At 40.7% G+C, this 12,025-nt stretch overlaps 1 protein-coding gene across 4 annotated transcripts in view; it reads right to left on the bottom strand.

Moving 5' to 3' along the window:
• SBNO2 (strawberry notch homolog 2) overlaps positions 1-12,025 on the bottom strand; it is a 1,228,831-nt gene that overhangs the window by 1,120,817 nt on the left and 95,989 nt on the right. The gene's annotated exons all lie outside the window — the stretch shown is intronic.

The following is a 12,025-nucleotide window of genomic DNA, read 5'->3' as shown; positions in this document are numbered from 1 at the left end:
TTTAAGATCCCGGAGACCGAAAGATTTCGCTACACGCAACTGAGGCATTGGCTGTCGAACGAACAGGTCAAGAAACATGGCAGCAGAGAGCTGACGGCATTAGAACACACCCTTACAGCAAGCTCCCCGAGGGGGAAAATCTCCACATTGTACAAAATACTGGACAGAACAGACCCTGCAAAAAAAGAGCCATACATGCTAAAATGGGAAGACGACATCGGAAGACCGATTGAACTAGAGGAATGGTACCACATCAGGACCCGAGCGCAAAAAAGCTCAAAATGTGTGACAAACAAAGAAGGTGCGTTCAAAGTTTGCTATAGATGGTACCGCACCCCCGAAATCCTAAACAAGTGCAACTCAGCCATCCCTGCTCAGTGTTGGAGGGGATGCTCAGACCGAGGAGCCCTGGTCCACCTTTTTTGGAGCTGCCCGAAAGCCATCCAATTCTGGAAGAATACCTTGGAACAAATCAAAGCAATCACTGGGCTCACTATCCCCTGGGACCCGGGAATCGTGCTGCTGGGGGCGACAGGAGATGGTCAATTCCCTTTAACAGGCTGCCTGGCGGACCTCTGCTTTTACCTCCTTACAGCCGCCAAAATCTCCATCACCAGACTATGGAAAAATCTGGAGGGTCCGTCTACGCAAATATGGTGGTCCAAATGTTGGGCAATCGTAGCAGCCGAGAAAGTTACTGCCATCAGACTTGGCAATAGGTCCAAATTTGAGCGCACCTGGGCCCCCTTCCTGGACTACGTGCAGCAATTTCCTGGCATGGCAAGACATCCCCCGACGCTGTGTTGGATGGAAACCCAGGACTGAAAAGAAAGGGACATAATATAGGGTCGATGTGCGGAAAGGCTCAGGCTTACACCCGAGCCGCTAAAAGCTGAGCAGGCTAGAGGCACTAACCCGGAAAGGGTTCGGCCGAAGGAACCCATCCTAAGCCCATACACAGAGACATACCGATAGTTTCATAATACGCCAAAAGTGAATGAAGCAGTCTTCTGTTCCTAATCTATACATGGCGCCCTTTCCCCACCCGTTTTTTTTTCTTTTGTCCACACCCCTTCCAGTTATTGTTTTGGTTCTTGAAGAAAATCCATAAGTTGATAGGACTCAGTTATGCTCATCGCTGTTTTCTTCTCTTAAGTGCCATAACAAGTGTGAAAAGTATGTAACATTTGAAGATTTGCAATGCTTGTTGTGCCAAAAATAATAAAAATGTTGGAAAAAAGATAGGGAGCACATTTGGCAGTAGCTTGTCTGCTGAGAGGTTCTGTTTATTCCTAGTGAGGAGCGGCGGAGCAAGTAAGTTAGTCCTGATGGGAGGTACGTTTGCTAGTATAGTGAAGGATATTAGGTAGTGGTCAGTCCAAGTCTGAGGTTCAACGGGAGTGATCGTTGTCTCGCAGTTGAGATCTGCTACCCAAACCAAGGTAATGCCTTTATTGTGGGTATGCCGATTAGCTCTGTGTTAGGCCTAGTTCAGTAAGGGTGTTTGACAATGCCAATGCGTGTTGGTCATTGAGACCAAGGTTGAAGTCTCCTAGTAATAGTATTTGCGAGGTAGGTTTAGTGTTGGCAGAAAGTATTGTTGTAATGTCTTCCTCAAAGGATCCGATTGGACCAGGAGGTCTATAAATTAATGAGCCATTAGGGTGCGTGAAATAGTGATAGGTAGTTTAACGGTAAGCAGTTCACAGGACAGAACATGCAGTGATGCAGATACTCTTAGACCTAGACTAGTCTTCGCAATGAAGGCAATGCCCCCACCTCTAGAGGTTTCTCCATCTGCTCTCAGAATGGTGTAGTTGTCCAGTATGGCGAGTAGAAGAGAGGGACCAGCTGCAGCAAGCAACCACTTCTCAGTTATTGCAAGGAAGTCCAATTGTTGGGAGATGATCAGGTCCGCTATGTCTATAGCACGCGCTACCATAGATCTCAAATTGATAGTGCGCCTTGGATTCTCGGGGAAACAGTGTTAGAGGGGTTTGGGCTAGCGATTCCTAGACATATTCCGTTATTGTTTGGGTATTTAACTTTGGATGTAAGGTTATTGGAGGACGGAGTTTGGTTTGGTCGCTGGTCGGTAGTGAATAGGTTCTGTTAAGACTAGAGCTAAGTCTACCGTTTCTACCTGTGGTCGAGAATGGTTGGTTGGGTACTGAATTGGCGGTAAAGCGTTTAATCCATTGGATTGGAATTAGGGTATTGTCAGATCCTGTAGGGGCGACATCATCGGTATTGAGTTGCCAAAATTAATTCTGGTACGAATTTAGTAGGTCTGATTTTTAACGGCATGGGGCTGTGCTTAAGGGGTGGCAGGAATTTAGTAGGTTTAATCCAGGATAGTGGATGAATAGGAGTAGTCAGTTGTAGACTGATAATCTATATTAACAGAGTCTATGGCTATAGCACAGCGACTAGTATCCAATAATGCAAGCAGCAGTTTACCAAAAAGGCAGGTGATAACATGCATGCATGCATGGTATGGTAGAAGGGCCTGCTGGCTATGGGCGAATGGTATCAGGGGAGTGGGTGCTGACCAAAGGAGACTAGGGTCATCTGTAGAATTAGGTCTCAGGCGATCAAATTTGCTGAGAGTAGGTACAGTAGTGCCTCAGGAGTCAATCAAAAATACCCTAAGGCCAGATGCTGTATTTTATCAGCACAGTAAATTGCAGGCTAGAAGGTACAAGTAGGCAATTGTGGCAGTACGCTTGCTAAGGCTTCAATTAGGCCGAACACTTTGATCAGCCAGGAGTGGTTGACAACGAGATTAGATCCAATGAAGTCAAACATAAATAGGAGAAAAGAGATAGCGGCTAGTCCTAATTTGTCTTAAACCATGTGGCTAATATAGTACACTTAACCAATATTTGCGCTGTGTGCGGCAGGTGTAGTACAGTTCGTATTATATCTGACCCAGATGGTTAAGGCTGTAGAAACAAGTTAGCATTAGATGCCCATAGCTCATGGACGGTACAATTGCAGCACTTAAGAGAGGTACAAGTCATGCGCAGTAGGTGTAGACGTCGGTGGCCCTCAGTACAATGGGACATGAGGCTAAAAATGTTGCGTTGCAGGATGTAGAGCATGAGACACAAGGCATAAACGTACTGTAGGCACTTGGTACTTTACAGGTACAAAGGACTAGGAGTCAAACACTCATCAAGTGTGAACAGCAAAATGCAATTGGCAAAAACTTTCCGTGTGTACGAGTTGGAATGCTAGTTACGCAGTGTACTCCTGTTCCGTAAGGTGACAATTGCAGGAAGTTATTAGTCAAGGCTAGTATAAGCTAGGGATCGGTCATCACAAACTAGCATATCCGATATATAAACATATGAGGCATAGTACAAGTTATATTATATATGGCATAATTGGCAACTTAGTGCGGGTGAGGAGGCCAACCTCAAATTGATAGATTGAGCCCAGTGCTGTATACAGCAAAAACAGTTGTAATGCTGGGCATGTAACAACATGATGGCAAACCGGCGACAAGTCAGATAACAAGGTGCAATGTCTAGGGCGGCGTTAGCTGACGGTAGGTCGTGCGCAAATGGAGATAGGAGGTATTTTTGCTTACCCTGCCGTAAGATATGGTGACTGGTTGCGTACAACCTTTGGGGCCCCTCAGACCCATTGCTGCCCGGACAGATCCAGACAGGATTTGGCCTTAGACTATGGGCCTTTGGCATAGGGCCGGCCTCCGCCTTCCAGCACCCCTATGAGGGCGTCAGGGAATGGTGCTAGGCAACCAAATGTATGCAAAAAGCTATTGGAGTTGCGACGGCCATCTTAGGGATCCTTAATGCAAGGTGGTGCTGGGTAGACACATGTGAGGGTACCACAAGGGTATAGTGGTGGTAGTCACCAGTGCTGGTTAGGGCCATGGCCTCACAACGAAGGTAGCCCACTTCAATAGGGAATACCTTCTGGATACCGCAGATGTAGTGCGGACGTTGAAGATGATCCGAGGTATAGCTGCTCCTGCAGCTAGTGCATGCGACTCAATGGGGAAGAGGATCAGCTGCTCCAGCAGTATTGTATTATATCTTTTTGGCGGAACTTGAACATTTGAGCACTTTTCAAGCCAGAGAATATACCCTTCGCACCTTGGGGTAAGTTAATGAGAGGGCTAGTATAGGATTTTGGGCACGGGACATTTTAGCTTTGGACATCTTGACACAGGCACACTTAGTTTTGGTTGAGGTAGGGAAATACCTCCTAGATTAGGAACAGGGAGGCATTTTCCAACCCCTTATTATTTAATAAAAGTCTTTAACCAATACCAGGAGTCTTCTGTGTCTGCGTCTCAATCCTAGTTCCAGCCAATTCTGACATTGGGATTTTTGCTTTGGACATTCTGACACTAGTTATTTCAGTTGAGGCAGGCAAACCCCTCAGAGTTAGGGCAAGATAGGGTTTAGTTTTCCTTTTTGCACTTAAATAAAAAGGTTTCCAATTATTGCCATGACCACCCGTTGTCAGAGTCTTACATCTGCACCATTACAGCTGCCTTATGCTGAAGTCTTCAAAGACAGAAGTTATCTTTCATCCGGACTCCAATGCCATACCAACCCTCCCTTCTATCTCCTTCCCGCCTGAACTTCATACTCCCTCGCCCAAGGCTCACAACCTTGGCATCCACTTTGATAGCAACCACTGACTGCAACAATTAATCATTACCAATGACTGCTACTCTTATTAACATCCACCATTCAGCAAATTCAACCATTTCTTGCCAACCACTCTACGAAATGTCTCATCTCCACCCTCATGCTCAGCAAACTTCACAACTGCTCAAGCCCACTCCCTAGCCTTTCGTCTCTACTCCTTCCAGCCCTTCTAGACAAAGTCCTCAACTCTGCTACCCACACTCTACAATCTGCCCTGGTCCTCCCACACTTCTACCTACCGACCTGCTCCCTTTATAATGTCCATCTGCTAGTATGCAAAGTCATCAATGGTCTTGTAGTGCTTTTTCTTTTTGACAGTGCCAGGGTGGAGATAAGACATTTCGTAGAGTGGTTGGCAAGAAAAGGTTGAATTTTCTGAATGTTGGAGGTTAATAAGAGTAGCAGAGTCATTGGTAGTGATGAACTGTTGCAGTCAGTTGCAGCTATTTTACACTAGATGTCGCTGCCATGTTGTCTATGAATGGGCCAATATGGTTTTGTCCATTAGCTCAAAACATAATACAAGGTGTACTTAAAAACTATGGGGTGGTCAGGTCGTAGGAGGCAGAGCCTTTTTTGATAGTGTGTAACAAGACAGACATTAGGTTTGTCTGGGCTCCCTGCTGGTTAGGAAGCCAAGTCAACAGGGAGGTGCACATTGGTTCTGTGTTGGAGGTGTCTCCTCGAGGCATGCAAGACTGACATTTTAGGGTGCACGTGTTAGCTCTGTTGCAGGGGTAATCAGCATGTAACTTGACTGTTTAATGAGTAAGTGTGGAAAAACAGTCAAGAATATTATGTGAAGAGGTGAGCAGGGAAGAAAAAAAGTACATGGTAGCATAAAACTCAAACTGAGAATAGTTTAAAACAATGCTTAAAAGAATGCTGTTATATAGGCTTATGCAAAAATACTATGCTGTACTCTACAGTTAAATCAGGAATAAGAAATTCAAGTTGAAATCTACCAGTTAACCATAAAAGTTACTTGTCACTTTCTACACAGCACACTATTTCTTACTTTCTAAAAGTCAATTGTCACCAGCCAATGGCTAGTGCCAAGTGCACATTTTTTATGGGGCTGGTCGGACCACCCTTAAATCTAAAGTTACTCCAAGTAAATATAGTGGGGGTATCTATTCACTTTTTAAGGGGCATGGTAGTGGAGAAATCTCGCCAGCACTGGAATTATTTGAAAAACAAACCTTATCAGCAGCCCTTTATGATTCTGAGGTACTGAGGTACTCGCTAAAGAATGGCCCACATGTTTTGCCTAGTAACAGAATGGGAAAATGTAAACGCTACCTAGACAAAATTCACCCACCAACCCCCGCCATCCCCTACAAACGTTCCTTATGTATCAGTTTTAGGCTTGGAATCCTGCATACAGCCTGGTACACCCAGACATGGTTGCTGTCAAGATCTGGAGAATTCCCCCTTGCAGATTAGCAAACATAATTTTGATTCATAAGAAAAAGTGTAACCAGATCATGGACCCAGAAACAACAGAACCAATGGACAGTGAATCTAGTTCTGAAGCCTTCTACAAAACAATTTAGTGATACAGACATGGCACCTTTGAGCAAAGGAATGTCACTTGCTCCCACAGTCAAAAATGACTGGATTTATACACTGGTGGACCTTTTTAAATTTATGAGGAAATTAAAGCTGAAGAAGTTTTTTCATAATAAGTCAATGACAAAAGAAGGGACACCTAGATCGGGAGCCGATAGTGATTTTAACAGTAACAGATATCAGTAACACAAGTGTTACTGTCTCTAGAAAGAGATGATGAAACTATTATCGCAAATATTTGAAAAAGTATAGAAATGAAAGACAAATCCCGTTGTTTTGGACAAGACAATGTTGTTGATTTATTTCAAAAGGTTAGTCACCCGTGACCTACACAGGTTTATAAACAATCCCAAAAAAAGGGAACAGCAATTTGACAAGAACAGAGAGACAAGCCCTGGACTTGCTCAAGTATGATACAGATATTGTAATTAAGCAAACAGATAAAAAGGGAGCAATATTGTGATGAATAAAGGAGACTGTAACAACAGCCAATATACACGGAACTACACCGGGGTGCTATGATAAACAAGGCAACACTTCCATCAAGGGAATCAAGGCGGCGGATGAATAGGTGGCCAAATGGATGGGTACTGGTTTACTCACTGATTATGATAAACATTATCTAACAGTAGTGAATCCTAAACTACCAACAATATATTTTTTGCCTAAAGTACACAAGCCATTTGAAGGAATCCCAGAGGGAAGACTGATAGTGAGTGGGATTGGGTGGCCAACTGACAAATATTCTAAATCTATTCATGCTATAAAAGCGAAGGTGGTTCCCAAACTACCAGCATATCTGAGGGACACTATGCATCTTTTGCACTGGATAACTGAGTGGGAAGATGACTTATTTTGTGACACTAGATGTAAAAGCATTGTATACATCTATTGAACACCAATTAGCTTTGAAGACTATTGATTTTACTTATGCTAAAATATCAGCCTCGCATCTGCTACATATTATGATGGTTAAAGAAATGCTGGATATTACCTTAAAGAACAATGTATTTTTGTTCAATGGCAACACGTATAGATAGGTTTGAGGGGTAGCTGGGAGAGCCAATTATACTCCCTCACTTGCAGATCTGTTAATGGGGTTCTTTGAAAACCAATGTTTGTATTCTGACCATCCTTTCAGATCAAGAATCAAACTTTGGACGAGATTCATTGATGTGTTTCTAATTTGACAAGGAAATCAATCCTCTTCAATAGAATTTGTGAATTATCTCAATGTGAATGGTTTTGGAATTCAATTTACTAGCAATAGTAATTTGAATCAAATAGATTTTCTGGATGTACGACTATATTTTAAAAAGGTACAAGATCTTGTAAAAAACATTTACATCCCGACTTCCACAAAGCAATCAAAACCAGATGGTTTGTATAAAACCTCACACACACAGCCACTAAGGCCCTTACCCAGCTACCTCTAAGTGTCCGAAGACCAACGTCTGTATCCTATTGACATTGGATCATGATGTGCAGCATAACATGTAACCCTATGCTGTACATGTGTAACCAATCATGCATATCTCAAATCATGTATGGGCTGATGTAACCTAGCCACTTTTCCCCGTAAAGTAACTAAGCCATTTTCTTATAACAGCGCTACGATGCCTCTGGACTGTTTGCGCACTATATAAATGCAAATAAACAAATTTAGGAAACCTACTGAGGTTCATTCTGTTTTACCAGTTTCAAGTTGCCACAAGTAGAGTCTGATAAACAATATACCGACTGGAAAATATATTACAGCCCGAAGTAATTGTAAACAAAAGGGAATAGTTTGAGAAAGAATGTCTTATTCTTGATACTAGATTCAAACAAAGGGTCTATACAGAGGAAAGTCTGACAAATGCAAGGATGAAAAGAGATGACTTATTGAAACCTAAAGAAAAATAAATATGGTGGCACAATTATCAACGTCAATGGCTATATGGTTTAATGTGTAAACATTGGAAAATTCTAACCTTAGATCCAGACTTTACAGATTATATTGAGAATAAACCAAATATAGTGTATACTAAAGCACCAACACTAGAAATACACTTTGTCCATCATTTCCTAAACCAATACACACTATGACATGGTTACATCAATATTTAAGTGGATTCCACAAATCTAAAAATTGTAGTATGTGGAGACAAAAGAATGTCAGAGTTTAAATATTAACATAAATGAGGAACTACATATAAAAGGAATGTAGTTAACTGCAGGACCAAGTTTGTCGTACATGGAATTATTTGTGTGTGTAATCTGGTCTATGTAGGAAGCACAATACGAGAGCTTTGTATAAGAATTAGGGAACATCTAAACGCATTACACAAAGAGGACATAATCTGCCATTAGCGGCACATTGGCAGGAATGCCATCAAATGAATGATATGGCAGGAATTCGATTCACTGGCCTAAAAACAATAACTAAAGATCCAAGAGGTGGCAACAGAGAAAAGGTGCTTCGGAGATTGGACGCAACATGATATGCAAGAAAAGAACTATACTCAGAGGCGTCAATTCAGATCATGAAATGGATCATTTTCTGTGAACCCCAAAGTTATGAATAATCAATACTAAGTACTAGTTTGTTTTAAAAATCATGATGTGATAGATAGTAAAATGTGGTTATTGATATAGTAGAGCAATCACTTTACTGTGACAAAAGGTTAATGTAGATAATAGAATGTGTTATTACTTATATGGTGTTATATAGGCAGACATTGATTGGTTAAAAGGGAATTCAGAAAATAAATTAATACATCTCATTTGTTCTGAATTTATTATCTTCTGATGTATGTAATATGTTTGTTGCAATGCTCTGGTGTAGGTCTTTGTCCCTCACCAAGACTGGAATTTGTTTAGCAATCAATGTTCATGTTTATCACTTGCCTGTGGACTTTTGATTAGTCTCAATGTTTATGATTTAGCATGTAGCCTAATAAATAATGTTTGCTCAATAAGACTATGAACAAGTAACTGGGTATATATTTAAGATGAATTGATTTAATTTTGCTGGTAAAGGAGAAGTCAATAGAATATTTACAAACGTGCAGCAAGCGCATTGTTCACTATTATAAATGACACGTAAGGCGTAAGACGTTTTTCGTTATGCTCCATTGTGCAGGATCTGGCATACACGCATTGCAACAGCAATATTTACCAATAACAATGACGTGAATCACGTATGATGCAAGACGCTGACGTCTATCAGGGTCCCTTTAAAATCTGTATCAAAACAAGATGGCGCCCTTGCACCATGCGGAGAATCACATTCTGTTGCCATGCAATGTCCTAGAAGTGTATCTAAGCTTGACAGATGTAAGTAGGAATGAATCTTACATGAATTGGGTGATATGAATTGTTAAATGAATCAAATATGAATTTGTAGGATGTTTTGAGTGATTTAGTTGGAGTATGGATATTGGATTATCACCGATATTAGATTGTGCAAATTGTTGTTTTTAGGACCTGTGTTGCTGGGAACTGATACCATTGAAAATTATCAAATTTATTGTTTGAGTGAAAAGCACGGTTGTGAGGTTGGTGCGAAGCCATCGGGTAAGAGTAGCATATTAAGCATATTTGGTTAAGGTGTAGGCTTGAGAATAATACATTGAAATAATTTGGGTCAGTAGAAATGTGTGATTTTCAATTTTGAATAGGTTACAAGAATGTGACACTTATACCAAGGAACTGAATGAGAAACTGGAATATTGGTAGATTAAGTACAACTTTAATGGTAATATTCTTTATAAAACCTTTTTTGAGGTTCTTCCATCGTATACATTATCAATTAAAATCACATATGGTGATTTGGAAAAGTCCTCTGCAATATCCCTCAAATTTTTAAGTATAGGTCTGGGTTATCACAATAAATGGAGCATTGGTGATGGATATAACAATACACTGGTGCATTGAAAACAAGGTGCTTGTGGTATTACTAGTAAATGCATGAACATGATTAATTATTGAGTAGAGTACAATCAAATTAACTGAATTGTTAAGTGAAATGAATTGTCATTGTATTTATAATTTTTGTGTTCGTTTTGTTCTTTTCCCCCTTTATGCAACCCTTCACTCACCTGGCTTCTGGTTTATACTTATGTAATATTGATTGTAAATGTTATATAATATGAATTTTATGTATATGCCAAAATTGATGTTGTCTGATGGCGATACAATAGCCCTGAAGAAGATCTATGGCAACGACTGTAAAACAGGGCTTACTAACCAGTTTGGGTTGGAAAAACATATAATTAAAAATGTTATTTTGTGTGAGGAGTATCATATTTGGTGTCTGGCGCATTGGGAAGATTCAGATAACTGCGGAGAAGGACCTGTCAGTGAGGACGACAGGAGAAATGTCTTGGGCTTGGATCCATGAATGCATAGATCCCAGATGCAGTGCAGCACTCTCACAAAAATAAAGTACACTATTTCTTACAGTATCTGCTCCTTTGGTGTAGCAATTCCTCAAAGGATATTGTGCCCTTGAGCATACAATGTTTTCACGGCCAGCAGGAAGGCCCAAGAGGGACCTGTGCGTGTGTGTATATGCCATCAGTATCTGTGTGTTTAGGTCTTCTTTTCAGAGAAATGGCATCTAATTAATGAGTCACCTGCCAGACCCGAAGTCTGCTTGTTAAGGAGCAGAGGGAAGCAACGTTAACCAATATGCGTGGTGTTCCATAAGAGCTCCTGAAGATCAAGACTGACAGTATGGGAAAAACCGAATGGCTGCAGGTCAATCAGCATCACCAGAAAATTCATTTTTCCCCCAAACGAACAAGTCTTGTGGAAGGACACAACTGCGGTAATCTGTTAAAATTACACATTCATCACAATAGGACTTACATAGCCACAAAGCATAACCTTTGACACCTTGTTTATGATGCAGGGGTTCAACCTACACGTGAGAGAACAAAAACCAAGCACAATGAAAGGATGCTTTGAATAAACCTAAAACTTAAGAAAAAGAAGAGGGTCATTAGGGACAGGCCCAGTGTTATGTGTTTAAATCAGCAAGCTCACCATGTTGGATGATTTCCTAGAAATGGTACTGCACACAGTCCTTTTAACTTTTAAGACTACTAAGCACTTCAGTTAAACTCAGTATGAAGCGTTTGAAGAACATAACATAGCACCTTGTTGACACTTGTTTCTTGTGCATTCACCCTTCATTCGGTCATCCCTATTGTCAAACTTCAAATCAAGGTTAGGAGCCTCATTATGTCTTTAAGGTTTCAAACAATACTTTAATATATTTAAACACCTTTTTAATATCAATATTAAATACAAATGCATATCAGATATCACAGTGATAAAACAAATACACCATAAACAGAAGACAATGTGTAGTACTTGAAAAAATAAATGCTCAAAAAACGTTCCTTTGTCAACAAACGCTTAAGTGGTGGGGTTAGTTCTACAGTGCCATATTTTCACCAAAACAATTTACCAATTTTAAGGCACAGTATTCAAACACTGGAAACATAATATACTGGTCTGGATTATCATATCCTTCCATTCAATGTTTTAGTCTGGTCATTGTTTATCTTGTATGCACTTTTAAAACTTTCCCTGTCCAGACGTATTGTAGACAAACAGAACAAACTATACAGCGACAGTCTAGGTTTCTACCTTCTCAGACCATATTATCTGAAATATGCTTCTTTTCCACCATAAAACATGTCGACAGTTGTGTGTTTCACCCTTTAAATCATGGATCCGCTCGTGCTGTGCCGTATGCTCTTCATTAATTTCAA

The sequence above is a fragment of the Ambystoma mexicanum genome, chromosome 1p, assembly GCF_040938575.1.
Source record: "Ambystoma mexicanum isolate Mex_15411 chromosome 1p, UKY_AmexF1_1, whole genome shotgun sequence".
Classification (NCBI taxonomy): Eukaryota; Metazoa; Chordata; class Amphibia; order Caudata; family Ambystomatidae; genus Ambystoma; species Ambystoma mexicanum.
The sequence above is the reverse complement of the archived record's forward strand: the minus strand, read 5'-3'. Positions and strand labels throughout refer to the sequence as shown.